This window comes from Mercurialis annua, linkage group LG3 (assembly GCF_937616625.2).
Source record: "Mercurialis annua linkage group LG3, ddMerAnnu1.2, whole genome shotgun sequence".
Lineage (NCBI taxonomy): Eukaryota > Viridiplantae > Streptophyta > Magnoliopsida > Malpighiales > Euphorbiaceae > Mercurialis > Mercurialis annua.
Window position 1 is genome coordinate 46,507,653 of NC_065572.1, and position 16,687 is coordinate 46,524,339.

At 40.2% G+C, this 16,687-nt stretch overlaps 1 non-coding gene across 1 annotated transcript; it reads right to left on the reverse strand.

The window, feature by feature from the left end:
* Nucleotides 1–15,387: 15,387 nt before the first annotated feature.
* On the reverse strand, nucleotides 15,388–15,471 carry TRNAY-GUA (transfer RNA tyrosine (anticodon GUA)). Its single transcript has one exon. It is a non-coding gene; the product is annotated as a tRNA-Tyr (tRNA).
* Between the last annotated feature and the right edge of the window lie 1,216 nt (nucleotides 15,472–16,687).

Sequence of the window (16,687 nt, forward strand, 5' to 3'; positions counted from 1 at the left end):
GATTAGTATGTCGCATCTCAAGTCTCTCTAACGCGTCGTTCCGATTTCCTAAGCATTGTTATGTTATATTACGCAAAGGGTGCATAAAAAAGTGACGGTAGATTAGTACATCGCGTCTCAAGTCTCTTTAATGTGTCGTTTTGATGACCTAACCATGGATTGGTTATGTTACGCAAGGTGTGCGTGAAAAGTGACGTTTGATTAGTATGTCACATCTCAATGCCCTTTAACGCGTCGTTCCGTTTACCTAAGCATGGTTAGATTATATTACGCAATGTTTGTGTGAAAAGTGACGCTATATTAGTATCTTGCGTCTCAAGTCTCTTTAACGCGTCGTTTTGATTACCATTGTTATTAACCCGTCGTTCCGATTACCTAAGCATAGTTAGATTATATTACGCATAGTGTGCGTGAAACGTTACGCTAGATTAATATGTCGCTACTCAAGTCTCTATGATGCGTCGTTCTGATTACCTAAGCATGCGCAATAAGTGACGCTAGATTAGTATGGCGCGTTTCAAGTCTCTTTAACGCATCGTTTCGATTGCTGTGCTTATGTCGCGTCACAAGTATCTCTAACGCGTCGTTCTGATTACCTAAGCATGATTAGATTATATTATGCAAAGTGTGCGTGAAAAGTGACAATGTATTAGTATGTAGCATCTCAAGTCTTTTTAACGCGTCGTTCCGATTACCTAGGCATGGTTAGGTTATGTTACGCAAAGTGTGCGTGAAAAGTGACGCTAGATTAGTATGACGCGTCTCAAGTCTCCTTAATGCGTATTCCGATTACCTTACCATGGTTAGGTTATATTATGTGAAGTGTGCGTGAAAAGGGACGCTAGATTAGAATGTCGCATCTCAAGTCCTTTAACGCGTCTTTCCGATTATGTAAGCATGGTTAGGTTATACTACGCAAAGTGTGCGTGAAAAGTGATGCTAGATTAATGTGTCGCTACTCAAGTCTCTTTAATGCGTCGTTCCGATTTCCTAAGCATGGTTAGGTTATAGTACGCAAAGTTTGCGTGAAAAGTGACGCCATATTAGTATGTCACCTCTGAAGCGTCGTTCCGATTATCTAAGCATGGTTAGGTTATTTACGAAAAGTGTGCGTGAAAAATGATGGTACATTTGTATGTCGTGTCTCAAGTCTCTTTAACGCATTGTACCGATTAACTAAGGATGGTTAGGTTACTTCACGAAAAGTGTGCGTGAAAAGTAACAAACATTAGTATGTCGCGTCTCAAGTCTATTTAACTCTTTATTCCGATTACCTAAGCATGGTTAGGTTATATTACGCAAAGAGTGCATGGAAAGCGACGCTAGATTAGTATGTCGCATCTCAATTCTCTTTAACGCGTTGTACCAATTACCTGAGCATGGTTAGGTTACTTTACAAAAGTGTACGTGAAATGTGACGCTAGATTAGTATGTCGCATCTTAAGTCTATTTAACGCGTCGTTCTGATTATCAAAGCATGGTTAGGTTATATTATGCGAAGTGTGCGTGAAAAGTTACGCTAGATTAGTATGTTGCGTCTCAATTCTCTTTAACCTGTTGTTCCGATTACCTAAGCATGGTTAGGTTATATTATTCAAAGTGTGCGTGAAAAGTTATGCTAGATTAGTATGTCGCGTCTCAAGTCTCTTTATCGCCTCTTTCCGACTACCTAGGCATGGTTAGGTTATATTACGCAAAGTGTGCGTGAAAAGCGACACTAGATTAGTATGTCCAGTCTCAAGTCTCTTTAACGCGTCGTTCCGATTACCTAAGCATGGTTAGGTTATATTACGCAAAGTGTGCTTAAAAAGTGACGCTAGATTAGTTTGTTTCGTCTCAAGTCTCTTTTACAAGTCGTTGTGAGTACCATACTTATCTCGCGTCACAAGTCTCTTTAACGCGTCGTTCCGATTACCATACTTATCTCGCATCACAAGTCTCTTTATCGCGTCGTTCCGATTACCTAAGATCTCTAACGCGTCGTTCTGATTACCTAAGCATGATTAGATTATATATTACGCAAAGTGTGCGTGAAAAAGTGACAATGTATTAGTATGTAGCATCTCAAGTCTTTTTAACGCGTCGTTCCGATTACCTAGGCATGGTTAGGTTATTTTACGCAAAATGTGCGTGAAAAGTGACGCTAGATTAGTATGACGCGTCTCAAGTCTCTTTAATGCGTATTCCGATTACCTTAGCATGGTTAGGTTATATTACGTGAAGTGTGCGTGAAAAGGGACGCTAGATTAGTATGTCGCATCTCAAGTCCTTTAACGCGTCTTTCCGATTATGTAAGCATGGTTAGGTTATGCTACGCAAAGTGTGCGTGAAAAGTGATGCTAGATTAATGTGTCGCTACTCAAGTCTCTTTAATGCGTCGTTCCGATTTCCTAAGCATGGTTAGGTTATAGTATGCAAAGTTTGCGTGAAAAGTGACGCCATATTAGTATGTCGCCTCTGAAGTCTCTTTAACGCGTCGTTCCGATTATCTAAGCATGGTTAGGTTATTTACGAAAAGTGTGCGTGAAAAATGATGGTACATTTGTAAGTCGTGTCTCAAGTCTCTTTAACGCATTGTACCGATTAACTAAGGATGGTTAGGTTACTTCACGAAAAGTGTGCGTGAAAAGTAAAAAACATTAGTATGTCGCATCTCAAGTCTATTTAACGCTTTATTCCGATTACCTAAGCATGGTTAGGTTATATTACGCAAAGAGTGCATGGAAAGCGACGCTAGATTAGTATGTCGCATCTCAATTCTCTTTAACGCGTTGTACCAATTACCTGAGCATGGTTAGGTTACTTTACAGAAAGTGTACGTGAAATGTGACGCTAGATTAGTATGTCGCGTCTTAAGTCTATTTAACGCGTCGTTCTGATTATCAAAGCATGGTTAGGTTATATTATGCGAAGTGTTCGTGAAAAGTTACGCTAGATTAATATGTTGCGTCTCAATTCTCTTTAACGTGTTGTTCCGATTACCTAAGCATGGTTAGGTTATATTATTCAAAGTTTGCGTGAAAAGTTACGCTAGATTAGTATGTCGCGTCTCAAGCCTCTTTATCGCCTCTTTCCGACTACCTAGGCATGGTTAGGTTTTATTACGCAAAGTGTGCGTGAAAAGCGACGCTAGATTAGTATGTCCAGTCTCAAGTCTCTTTAACGCGTCGTTCCGATTACCTAAGCATGGTTAGGTTATATTACGCAAAGTGTGCTTAAAAAGTGACGCTAGATTAGTTTGTTTCGTCTCAAGTCTCTTTTACAAGTCATTGCGAGTACCATACTTATCTCGCGTCACAAGTCTCTTTAACGCGTCGTTCCGATTACCATACTTATCTCGCGTCACAAGTCTCTTTATCGCGTCGTTCCGATTACCTAAGCATAGTTAGGTTATATTACGCAAACAATGCGTGAAAAGTAACGTTAAATTAGTATGTCTCGTCTCAAGTCTCTCTAACGCGTTGTCCAATATCCTAACAATGGTTAGGTTATTTTACGCAAAGTGTGCGTGAAAAGTGACGCTAGATTAGTATGTCCAGCCTCTTTAACGCGTCGTTCCGATTACCTATGCATGGTTAGCTTATATTACGCAAAGTGAGCGTAAAAAGTGACGCTAGATTAGTTTGTTTCGTCTCAAGTCTCTTTAACGCGTAGTTTCGATTACTATACTTATCTCGCGTCACAAGTCTCTTTAACGCGTAGTTCTGATTACCTAAGCATGATTAGGTTATATTACGCAAAGCGTGCGTGAAAAGTGACACTAGATTAGTATGTCGTGTCTCAAGTCTCTCTAACGCGTCGTTCCGATTTCCTAAGCATAGTTACGTTATATTACGCAACGCGTGCGTAAAAAAGTGACGCTAGATTAATATTGCACGTCTCAAGTCTCTTTAACGCATCGTTTCGATTACCATGCTTATGTCGCGTCACAAGTCTCTCGAACATGTCGTTCTGATTACCTAAGCATGGTTAGGTTATATTACGCAAAGTGTGCGTAGAAAATGACAATAGATAATGTAGCGTCTCAAGTCTATTTAACGCGTCGTTCCAATTACATAAGCATGGTTAGGTTATATTACGCAGAGTGTACGTGAAAAATTACAATAGATTAGTATGTCGCGTCTAACGCGTTGTTCCGATTACCTTAGCATGGTTAGTTTATATTACGCATAGTGTGCGTGGGAAGTGACGCTAGATTAGTATGTCGCGTCTCAAGTCTCCATACGCGTCGTTCCGATTTCCTAAGCATGGTTATGTTATATTAGGCAAAGTGTGCGTAAAAAGTGACGCGAGATTAATATTGCGCGTCTCAAGTCTCTTGAACGCGTCGTTTCGATTATCATGCTTATGTCGCGTCACAAGTCTCTCTAACGCGTCGTTCCAATTTCCTAAGCATGGTTAGGTTATATTACGCAAAGTGTGCGTGAAAAGTGACGCTAGATTAGTATGTCTAGTCTCAAGTCTCTTTAACGCGTCGTTCCGATTACCTAAGCATGGTTAGGTTATATTACGCAAAGTGTGCTTAAAAAGTAACGCTAGATTAGTTTGTTTAGTCTCAAGTCTCTTTTACAAGTCGGTGCGAGTACCATACTTATCTCGCGTCACAAGTCTCTTTAACGCGTGGTTCCGATTACCATACTTATCTCGCGTCACAAGTCTCTTTATCGCGTCATTTCGATTACCTAAGCATTGTTAGGTTATATTACGCAAACAGTGCGTGAAAAGTAACGTTAAATTAGTATGTCTCGTCTCAAGTCTCTCTAATGCGTTGTCCAATTTCCTAACAATGGTTAGGTAATTTTACGCAAGGTGTGAGTGAAAAGTGACGCTAGATTAGTATGTCCAGTCTCTTTAACGCGTCGTTTCGATTACCTATGCATGGTTAGGTTATATTACGCAAAGTGAGCGTAAAAAGTGACGCTAGATTAGTTTTTTTATCTCAAGTCTCTTTAACGCGTAGTTTCGATTACTATACTTATCTCGCGTCACAAGTCTCTTTAACGCGTCGTTCTGAGCATTGAAGATTTTTCGTACTTTCTCATTCCGGAAGGACTACTTTTTTTTCTTCCTCTCTTCAAGAGTTTCTCTTGGGCGCTTAGGTTTATCCTCACCTTCGCCGAACACAGGCTTCTTAGTCTTGGCCGGGAGCATTACCTAAGCATGGTTAGGTTATATTACGTAAAGAGTGCGTGAATAGTGACGCTATATTAGTATGTCGCGTCTCAAGTCTCTCTAACGCGTCGTTCCAATTACCTAAGCATGGTTAGGTTATATTATGCAAAGCGTGCGTGAAAAGTGACACTAGATTAGTATGTCGCGTCTCAAGTCTCTCTAACGCGTCGTTCCGATTTCTTAAGCATAGTTATGTTATATTACGCAACACGTGCGTAAAAAAGTGACGCTAGTTTAATATTGCACGTCTCAAGTCTCTTTAACGCGTCGTTTCGATTACCATTCTTATGTCGCGTCACAAGTCTCTCGAACGTGTCGTTCTGATTACGTAAGCATGGTTAGGTTATATTACGCATAGTTTGCGTCGAAAGTGACGCTAGATTAGTATGTCGCGTCTCAATTCTCTTTATCGCGTTATTCCGATTATCTAAGAATGGTTAGAGGTTATATTAGGCAAAGCATGAGTGAAAAGTGACACTAGATTAGTATGTCGCGTCAAAAGTCTATTTAACGCGTCGTTCCTTATACCTAAGCATGGTTAGGTTATATTACGCAAGGTGTGCGTGAAAAGTGACGCTAGATTAGTATGTCGCGTCTCAAGGCTCTTTAATGCGTCATTCCGATTACCTAACCATAGTTAGGTTATAAAACGCAAAGTTTGCGTGGAAAGTGACGCTAGATTAGTATGTCGCGTGTCAAGGCTCTTTAACGCGTCGTTCTGATTACCTAAGCACGGTTTGGTTATAGTACGCGAAGTGTGCGTAAAAATGATAAGTAGATTAGTATATTGAGTCTCAAGTCTCTTTAACGCGTCGTTCGTATTACCTAAGCATGATTAGGTTATATTACGCAAGGTGGGCGTGAAAAGTGACGCTAGATTAGCATGTCGCGTATCAAGGCTCTTTAATGCATCGTTCCGATTACCTAAGCAAGATTAGGTTATACAACGCAAAGTTTGCGTGAAAAGTGACCCTAGATTAGTATGTCGCTTCTCAAGTCTCCGTAACGCGTCGTTTCGATTACCTTTCTTATGTCGCGTCACAAGTCTCTCTAACGCGTCGTTCCGATTATCTAAGCATGGTTAAGTTATAGTACGCAAAGTGTTCGTAAAAAGGATCAATAGGTAAGTATGTCGCGTCTCAAGTCTCTTTAACGCGTCGTTCCTATTACCTAAGAATGGTTAGGTTATATTACGCAAAATGTGCTTGAAAAGTGACGCTAGATTAGTATGTCAAGTCTCCAATCTCTTTCACGCGTCGTTCCGATTACCTAAGCATGGTTAGGTTATATTACGCAAAGTGTGCGTAAAAAGTGACACTAGATTAGTATGTTTCATATCAAGTCTCTTTAACGCGTCGTTTCGATCACCATACTTATCTCGCGTCACAAGTCTCTTTAACGCGTCGTTCCGATTACCTAAGCATGGTTAGGTTATATTACGCAAAGTGTGCGTGAAAAGTGAGGTTAGATTAGAATGTCGCATCTCAATTCTCTCTAACGCGTCGTTCCGATTTCCTAAGCATGGTTAGGTTATAATACGTAAAGTGTGCGTGAAAAGTGACACTAGATTAGAATGTCACGTCTCATGTCTCTCTAACGCGTCGTTCCCATTTCCTAAGCATGGTTATGTTATATTACGCAACGCATGCGTAAAAAGTGACGCTAGATTAATATTTTGCCTCTCAAGTCTCTGTAATGCGTCATTTCTTATGTTGCGTCACAAGTCTCTCTAACGCGTCATTTCGATTAGATAAGCATGGTTAGGTTATAGTACGCAAAGTGTGCGTGGAAAGGAGCAATATTTTAGTATGTCGCGTCTCAAGTCTCTTTAACGCGTCGTTCTAATTACTTAAGTATGGTTAGGTTATATTACGCAAAGTGTGCGTGAAAAGTGACGCTAGATTAGTATGTCTAGTCTCAAGTCTCTTTAATGCGTCGTTCCGATTACCTAAGCATGGTTAGGTTATATTACGCAAAGTGTGCGTAAAAAGTGAGGCTAGATTAGTTTGTTTTGTCTCAATTCTCTTTAACGCGTCGTTTCGATTACTATATTTATCTCGCGTCACAAGTCTCTTTAACGCGTCGTTCCGATTACCTAAGCATGGTTAGGTTATATTACGCAAAGTGTGTGTGAAAAGGGACTTTATATTAGTATGTCGCATCTCAAGTCTCTCTAACGCGTCGTTCCGATTTCCTAAGCATGGTTAGGTTATATTACGCAAAGTGTCCGCGAAAAGTGACACTAGATTAGTATGTCGCGTCTCAAGTCTCTCTAACGCGTCGTTCCGATATCATAAGCATGATTATGTTATATTACGCAATACGTGCATAAAAAGTGACGCTAGATTAATATTGCGCGTCTCAAGTCTCTTTAACGCGTCGTTTCGATTACTATATTTATCTCGCGTCACAAGTCTCTTTAACGCGTCGTTCCGATTACCTAAGCATGGTTAGGTTATATTACGCAAAGTGTGTGTGAAAAGGGACTTTATATTAGTATGTCGCATCTCAAGTCTCTCTAACGCGTCGTTCCGATTTCCTAAGCATGGTTAGGTTATATTACGCAAAGTGTCCGCGAAAAGTGACACTAGATTAGTATGTCGCGTCTCAAGTCTCTCTAACGCGTCGTTCCGATATCATAAGCATGATTATGTTATATTACGCAATACGTGCATAAAAAGTGACGCTAGATTAATATTGCACGTCTCAAGTCTCTTTAACGCGTTGTTTCGATTACCATGCTTATGTCGCGTCACAAGTCTCTCGAACACGTAGTTCCGATTACCTTGGCATGGTTAGGTTATATTACACAAAGTGTGCGTTGAAAATGACAATAGATTAGTATGTCGCATTTCAAGTCTATTTAACGCATCGTTCGAATTACTTAAGCATGGTTAGGTTATATTAGGCAGAGTGTACGTGAAAAATGACAATAGATTAGTATGTCGTGTCTTAAGTCTATCTAACGCGTTGTTCCGATTACCTTAGCATAGTTAGGTTATATTACGCAAACTGTGCGTGAAAAATGTCGCTAGATTAGTATGTCGCATCTCAATTCTCTTTATCGCGTTGTTCCAATTATCTAAGCATGGTTAGGGTATATTATGCGAAGCGTGCGTGAAAAGTGACATTAGATTAGTATGTCGCGTCTAAAGTCTATTTAACGCGTCGTTCCTATTACCTAAGAATGGTTAGGTTATATTACGCAGTGTACGTGAAAAGTGACGCTAGATTAGCATGTCGCGTCTCAAGGTTCTTTAATGCGTCGTTCCGATTACCTAAGCATGGTTAGGTTATAATACGGAAAGTTTGCGTGAAAAGTGATGCTAGATTAGTATGTCGCGTGTCAAGGCTCTTTAACACGTCGTTCCGATTACCTAAGCTTGGTTAGGCTGTACGCAAAGTGTGCGTAAAAAGGATCAATATATTAGTATGTCGCGTCTCAAGTCTCTTTATCGCATTGTTCCTATTAAATAAGCATGGTTAGGTTATATTACGCAAAGTGTGCGTGAAAAGTGACGCTAGATTAGTATGTCCAGGCTTAAATCTCTTTAAAGCGTTGTTCTGATTACCTAAGAATGGTTAGGTTCTATTATGTGTGAAAAAAGTGACGCTAGATTAGTATGTTTCGTCTCCAGTCTCTTTAATGCGTCGTTTCGCTTACCATACATATCTCGCGTCACAAGTCTCTTTAACGCGTCGTTCCGATTACCTAAGCACGGTTAGGTTATATTACGCAATGTGTGCGTGAAAAGTGACGTTTGTTTAGTACGTCGCGTCGTACCGATTTCCTTAGCATGGCTAGGTTATATTACGCAAAGTGTGTGTGAACAGTGACACTAGATTAGTATGTCGCGTCTCAAGTCTCCATACGCATCGTTCCGATTTTCTAAGCATGGTTATGTTATATTACGTAAAGTGTGCGTAAAAAGTGACGCTAGATTAATATTGCGCGTCTCAAGTCTCTTGAACGCGTCGTTTCGATTATCATGCTTATGTCGCGTCACAAGTCTCTCTAACGCGTCGTTCCGATTTCCTAAGCATGGTTAGGTTATATTACGCAAAGTGTGCGTGAAAAGTGACGCTAGATTAGTATGTCCAGTCTCAAGTCTCTTTAACGCGTCGTTCCGATTACCTAAGCATGGTTAGGTTATATTACGCAAAGTGTGCTTAAAAAGTGACGCTAGATTAGTTTGTTTCGTCTCAAGTCTCTTTTACAAGTCGTTGCGAGTACCATACTTATCTCGCGTCACAAGTCTCTTTAACGCGTCGTTCCGATTACCATACCTATCTCGTGTCACAAGTCTCTTTAACGCGTCGTTCCGATTACCATACTTATCTCGCGTCACAAGTCTCTTTATCGCGTCGTTTCGATTACCTAAGCATGGTTAGGTTATAGTACGCAAACAGTGCGTGAAAAGTAACGTTAAATTAGTATGTCTCGTCTCAAGTCTCTCTAACGCGTTGTCCAATTTCCTAACAGTGGTTAGGTTATTTTACGCAAAGCGTGTGTGAAAAGTGACGCTAGATTAGTATGTCCAGTCTCCTTAACGCGTCGTTCCGATTACCTATGCATGGTTAGGTTATAATACACAAAGTGAGCGTAAAAAGTGATGCTAGATTAGTTTGTTTCGTCTCAAGTCTCTTTAACGCGTAGCTTCGATTACTATACTTATCTCGCGTCACAAGTCTCTTTAACGGGTCGTTCTGATTACCTAAGCATGGTTAGGTTATATTACACAAAGAGTGAGTGAATAGTGACGCTATATTAGTATGTCGCGTCTCAAGTCTTTCTAACTCGTCGTTCCAATTTCCTAAGCATGGTTAGGTTATATTATGCAAAGCGTGCGTGAAAAGTGACACTAGATTAGTATGTCGCATCTCAAGTCTCTCTAACGCTTCGTTCCGATTTCTTAAGCATAGTTATGTTATATTACGCAAAGGGTGCATAAAAAAGTGACGGTAGATTAGTATATCGCTTCTGAAGTCTCTTTAACACGTCGTTCCAATTACCTAAGCATGGAAAGCTTATATTACGCAAAGTGTGCTGAAAAGTGACGGTAGATTAGTACATCGCGTCTCAAGTCTCTTTAATGTGTCGTTTTGATGACCTAACCATGGATTGGTTATGTTACGCAAGGTGTGCGTGAAAAGTGACGCTAGATTAGTATGTCACATCTCAATGCCCTTTAACGCGTCGTTCCGTTTACCTAAGCATGGTTAGATTATATTACGCAATGTTTGTGTGAAAAGTGACGCTATATTAGTATCTTGCGTCTCAAGTCTCTTTAACGCGTCGTTTTGATTACCATGCTTATTAACCCGTCGTTCCGATTACCTAAGCATAGTTAGATTATATTACGCATAGTGTGCGTGAAACGTTACGCTAGATTAATATGTCGCTACTCAAGTCCTATGATGCGTCGTTCTGATTACCTAAGCATGCGCAATAAGTGACGCTAGATTAGTATGGCGCGTTTCAAGTCTCTTTAACGTATCGTTTCGATTACTGTGCTTATGTCGCGTCACAAGTATCTCTAACGCGTCGTTCTGATTACCTAAGCATGATTAGATTATATATTACGCAAAGTGTGCGTGAAAAGTGACAATGTATTAGTATGTAGCATCTCAAGTCTTTTTTCGCGTCGTTCCGATTACCTAGATTAATGTGTCGCTACTCAAGTCTCTTTAATGCTTCGTTCCGATTTCCTAAGCATGGTTAGGTTATAGTACGCAAAGTTTGCGTGAAAAGTGACGCCATATTAGTATGTCGTCTCTGAAGTCTCTTTAACGCGTCGTTCCAATTATCTAAGCATGGTTAGGTTATTTACAAAAAGTGTGCGTGAAAAATGATGGTACATTTGTATGTCGTGTCTCAAGTCTCTTTAACGCATTGTACCGATTAACTAAGGATGGTTAGGTTACTTCACGAAAAGTGTGCGTGAAAAGTAACAAACATTAGTATGTCGCGTCTCAAGTCTATTTAACGCTTTATTCCGATTACCTAAGCATGGTTAGGTTATATTACGCAAAGAGTGCATGGAAAGCGACGCTAGATTAGTATGTCGCATCTCAATTCTCTTTAACGCGTTGTACCAATTACCTGAGCATGGTTAGGTTACTTTATAGAAAGTGTACGTGAAATGTGACGCTAGATTAGTATGTCGCGTCTTAAGTCTATTTAACGCGTCGTTCTGATTATCAAAGCATGCTTAGGTTATATTATGCGAAATGTGCGTGAAAAGTTACGCTAGATTAGTATGTTGCGTCTCAATTCTCTTTAACGTGTTGTTCCGATTACCTAACTATGGTTAGGTTATATTATTCAAAGTGTGCGTGAAAAGTTACGCTAGATTAGTATGTCGCGTCTCAAGCCTCTTTATCGCCTCTTTCCGACTACCTAGGCATGGTTAGGTTTTATTACGCAAAGTGTGCGTGAAAAGCGACGCTAGATTAGTATGTCCAGTCTCAAGTCTCTTTAACGCGTCGTTCCGATTACCTAAGCATGGTTAGGTTATATTACGCAAAGTGTGCTTAAAAGTAACGCTAGATTAGTTTGTTTAGTCTCAAGTCTCTTTTACAAGTCGTTGCGAGTACCATACATATCTCGCGTCACAAGTCTCTTAAACGCGTGGTTCCAATTACCATACTTATTCTCGCGTCACAAGTCTCTTTATCGCGTCGTTTCGATTACCTAAGCATGGTTAGGTTATATTACGCAAACAGTGCGTGAAAAGTAACGTTAAATTAGTATGTCTCGTCTCAAGTCTCTCTAACGCGTTGTCCAATTTCCTAACAATGGTTAGGTAATTTTGCGCAAGGTGTGCGTGAAAAGTGACGCTAGATTAGTATGTCCAGTCTCTTTAACGCGTCGTTCGAATTACCTATGCATGGTTATGTTATATTACGCAAAGTGAGCGTAAAAAGTGACGCTAGATTAGTTTTTTTCATCTCAAGTCTCTTTAACGCGTAGTTTCGATTACTATACTTATCTCGCGTCACAAGTCTCTTTAACGCGTCGTTCTGATTACCTAAGCATGGTTAGGTTATATTACGCAAAGCGTGCGTGAAAAGTGACACTAGATTAGTATGTCGCGTCTCAAGTCTGTCTAACGCGTCGTTCCGATTTCCTAAGCTTAGTTACGTTATATTACGCAACGCGTGCGTAAAAAAGTGACGCTAGATTAATATTGCACGTCTCAAGTCTCTTTAAAGCGTCGTTTCGATTACCATGCTTATGTCGCGTCACAAGTCTCTCGAACATGTCGTTCTGATTACCTAAGCATGGTTAGGTTATATTACGCAAAGTGTGCGTAGAAAATGACAATAGATTAGTATGTAGCGTCTCAAGTCTATTTAACGCGTCGTTCCAATTACATAAGCATGGTTAGGTTATATTACGCAGAGTGTACGTGAAAAATGACAATAGATTAGTATGTCGCGTCTAACGCGTTGTTCCGATTACCTTAGCATGGTTAGTTTATATTACGCATAGTGTGCGTGGGAAGTGACGCTAGATTAGTGTGTCGCTTCTCAAGTCTCCATACGCGTCGTTCCGATTTCCTAAGCATGGTTATGTTATATTAGGCAAAGTGTGCATAAAAAGTGACGCGAGATTAATATTGCGCGTCTCAAGTCTCTTGAACGCGTCGTTTTGATTATCATGCTTATGTCGCGTCACAAGTCTCTCTAACGCGTCGTTCCGATTTCCTAAGCATGGTTAGGTTATATTACGCAAAGTGTGCGTGAAAAGTGACGCTAGATTAGTATGTCTAGTCTCAAGTCTCTTTAACGCGTCGTTCCGATTACCTAAGCATGGTTAGGTTATATTACGCAAAGTGTGCTTAAAAAGTAACGCTAGATTAGTTTGTTTAGTCTCAAGTCTCTTTTACAAGTCGTTGCGAGTACCATACTTATCTCGCGTCACAAGTCTCTTTAACGCGTGGTTTCGATTACCATACTTATCTCGCGTCACAAGTCTCTTTATCGCGTCGTTTCGATTACCTAAGCATGGTTAGGTTATATTACGCAAACAGTGCCTGAAAAGTAACGTTAAATTAGTATGTCTCGTCTCAAGTCTCTCTAACGCGTTGTCCAATTTCCTAACAATGGTTAGGTAATTTTACGCAAGGTGTGCGTGAAAAGTGACGCTAGATTAGTATGTCCAGTCTCTTTAACGCGTCGTTCCGATTACCTATGCATGGTTAGGTTATATTACACAAAGTGAGCGTAAAAAGTGACGCTAGATTAGTTTTTTTCATCTCATGTCTCTTTAACGCGTAGTTTCGATTACTATACTTATCTCGCGTCACAAGTCTCTTTAACGCGTCGTTCTGAGCATTGAAGATTTTTCGTACTTTCTCATTCCGGAAGGACTACTTTTTTTCTTCCTCTCTTCAAGAGTTTCTCTTGGGCGCATAGGTTCATCCTCACCTTTGCCGAACACAGCCGGGAGCATTACCTAAGCATGGTTAGGTTATATTACGCAATGAGTGCGTGAATAGTGACGCTATATTAGTATGTCGCGTCTCAAGTATCTCTAACGCGTCGTTCCAATTACCTAAGCATGGTTAGGTTATATTATGCAAAGCATGCGTGAAAAGTGACACTAGATTAGTATGTCGCGTCTCAAGTCTCTCTAACGCGTCGTTCCGATTTCTTAAGCATAGTTATGTTATATTACGCAACACGTGCGTAAAAAAGTGACGCTAGATTAATATTGCACGTCTAACTCTCTTTAACGCGTCGTTTCGATTACCATTCTTATGTCGCGTCACAAGTCTCTCAAACGTGTCGTTCTGATTACCTAAGCATGGTTAGGTTATATTACGCAAAGTGTGCGTAGAAAATGACAATAGATTAGAATGTAGCGTCTCAAGTCTATTTAACGCGTCGTTCCAATTACTTAAGCATGGTTAGGTTATATTACGCATAGTTTGCGTCGAAAGTGACGCTAGATTAGTATGTCGCGTCTCAATTCTCTTTATCGCGTTATTCCGATTATCTAAGAATGGTTAGAGGTTATATTAGGCAAAGCGTGCGTGAAAAGTGACACTAGATTAGTATGTCGCGTCAAAAGTCTATTTAACGCGTCGTTCCTTATACCTAAGCATGGTTAGGTTATATTACGCAAGGTGTGCGTGAAAAGTGACGCTAGATTAGTATGTCGCGTCTCAAGGCTCTTTAATGCGTCATTCCGATTACCTAAGCATAGTTAGGTTATAAAACGCAAAGTTTGCGTTGAAAGTGACGCTAGATTAGTATGTCGCGTGTCAAGGCTCTTTAACGCGTCGTTTCTATTACCTAAGCACGGTTTGGTTATAGTACGCGAAGTGTGCGTAAAAATGATCAGTAGATTAGTATATTGAGTCTCAAGTCTCTTTAACGCGTCGTTCCTATTACCTAAGCATGATTAGGTTATATTACGCAAGGTGGGCGTGAAAAGTGACGCTAGATTAGCATGTCGCGTATCAAGGCTCTTTAATGCATCGTTCCGATTACCTAAGCATGATTAGGTTATACTACGCAAAGTTTGCGTGAAAAGTGACCCTAGATTAGTATGTCGCTTCTCAAGTCTCCGTAACGCGTCGTTTCGATTACCTTGCTTATGTCGCGTCACAAGTCTCTCTAACGCGTCGTTCCGATTACTTAAGCATGGTTAGGTTATAGTACGCAAAGTGTTCGTAAAAAGGATCAATAGGTAAGTATGTCGCGACTCAAGTCTCTTTAACGCGTCGTTCCTATTACCTAAGAATGGTTAGGTTATATTACGCAAAATGTGCTTGAAAAGTGACGCTAGATTAGTATGTCAAGTCTCCAATCTCTTTCACGCGTCGTTCCGATTACCTAAGCATGGTTAGGTTATATTACGCAAAGTGTGCGTAAAAAGTGACACTATATTAGTATGTTTCATATCAAGTCTCTTTAACGCGTTGTTTCGATCACCATACTTATCTCGCGTCACAAGTCTCTTTAACGCGTCGTTCCGATTACCTAAGCATGGTTAGGTTATTGGTGTGCGTGAAAAGTGAGGTTAGATTAGCATGTCGCGTCTCAATTCTCTCTAACGCGTCGTTCCAATTTTCTAAGCATGGTTAGGTTATAATACGTAAAGTGTGCGTGAAAAGTGACACTAGATTAGTATGTCACATCTCAAGTCTCTCTAACGCGTCGTTCCCATTTCCTAAGCATGGTTATGGCGGATCAGTGAATTATTGGGCCGAGCTGGATTTGAACCAGCGTAGACATATTGCCAACGAATTTACAGTCCGTCCCCATTAACCACTCGGGCATCGACCCAGGAAGAAGCAATTCTAGACTTAGTAAGAATCCATGATCAACTTCCTTTCGTAATACCCTACCCCCAGGGGAAGTCGAATCCCTGCTGCCTCCTTGAAAGAGAGATGTCCTGAACCACTAGACGATGGGGGCGTATTTGCCCGACCGCCGGCATACTATGCTCATAGTATGAACAGTTTTTTGAAATTGTCAATATAACAAAATGGTATGACTAGAGTCGAAGAATCTTTCCGCCCTTCACGATTTGATAGATTTTTGTGATTTGTATATTCACTATTATCCATTCTAAGAATAATAAATAAAATAGAATTAATAAATTAATAGATAATCGAAAAGAAAATAGAAGAACAAATAGAAATAATACAAAAGATTCTTTCAATGGGTCTGTCAAAAAGTAAGAAAATCGGGTTAACTCGATTTTCTTTCGCTTTCGTTCCAGTACATTAATTAACTCCGTGTTAAAATAAATAGGCATATCTCTCTCTCACGCTAAACCAGTAATTTAACAAATGAGAAATTTAGATTTAGTAAGAGGGATAGGCATCAACAAGCTATCTAATTTCACTTTAAGAATTTGGTTTAGGGGACAAATAGAATCTTTTCATTACCGATTGGCTCTTGGATCTATATTACGCAACGCATGCGTAAAAAGTGACGCTAGATTAATATTTTGCCTCTCAAGTCTCTTTAACGCGTCATTTCGATTACCATGCTTATGTTGCGTCACAAGTCTCTCTAACGCGTCATTTCGATTAGATAAGCATGGTTAGGTTATAGTACGCAAAGTGTGCGTGGAAAGGATGGTTTAGTATGTCGCGTCTCAAGTTTCTTTAACGCGTCGTTCTGATTACTTAAGTATGGTTAGGTTATATTACGCAAAGTGTGCGTGAAAAGTGACGCTAGATTAGTATGTCCAGTCTCAAGTCTCTTTAACGCGTCGTTCCTATTACCTAAGCATGGTTAGGTTATATTACGCCAAGTGTGCGTAAAAAGTGAGGCTAGATTAGTTTGTTTTGTCTCAATTCTCTTTAACGCGTCGTTTCAATTACTATATTTATCTCGCGTCACAAGTCTCTTTAACGCGTCGTTCCGATTACCTAAGCATGGTTAGGTTATATTACGCAAAGTGTGCGTGAAAAGTGACTTTAGATTAGTAAGTCGCATCTCAAGTCTCTCTAACGCGTCGTTCCGATTTCCTAAGCATGGTTAGGTTATA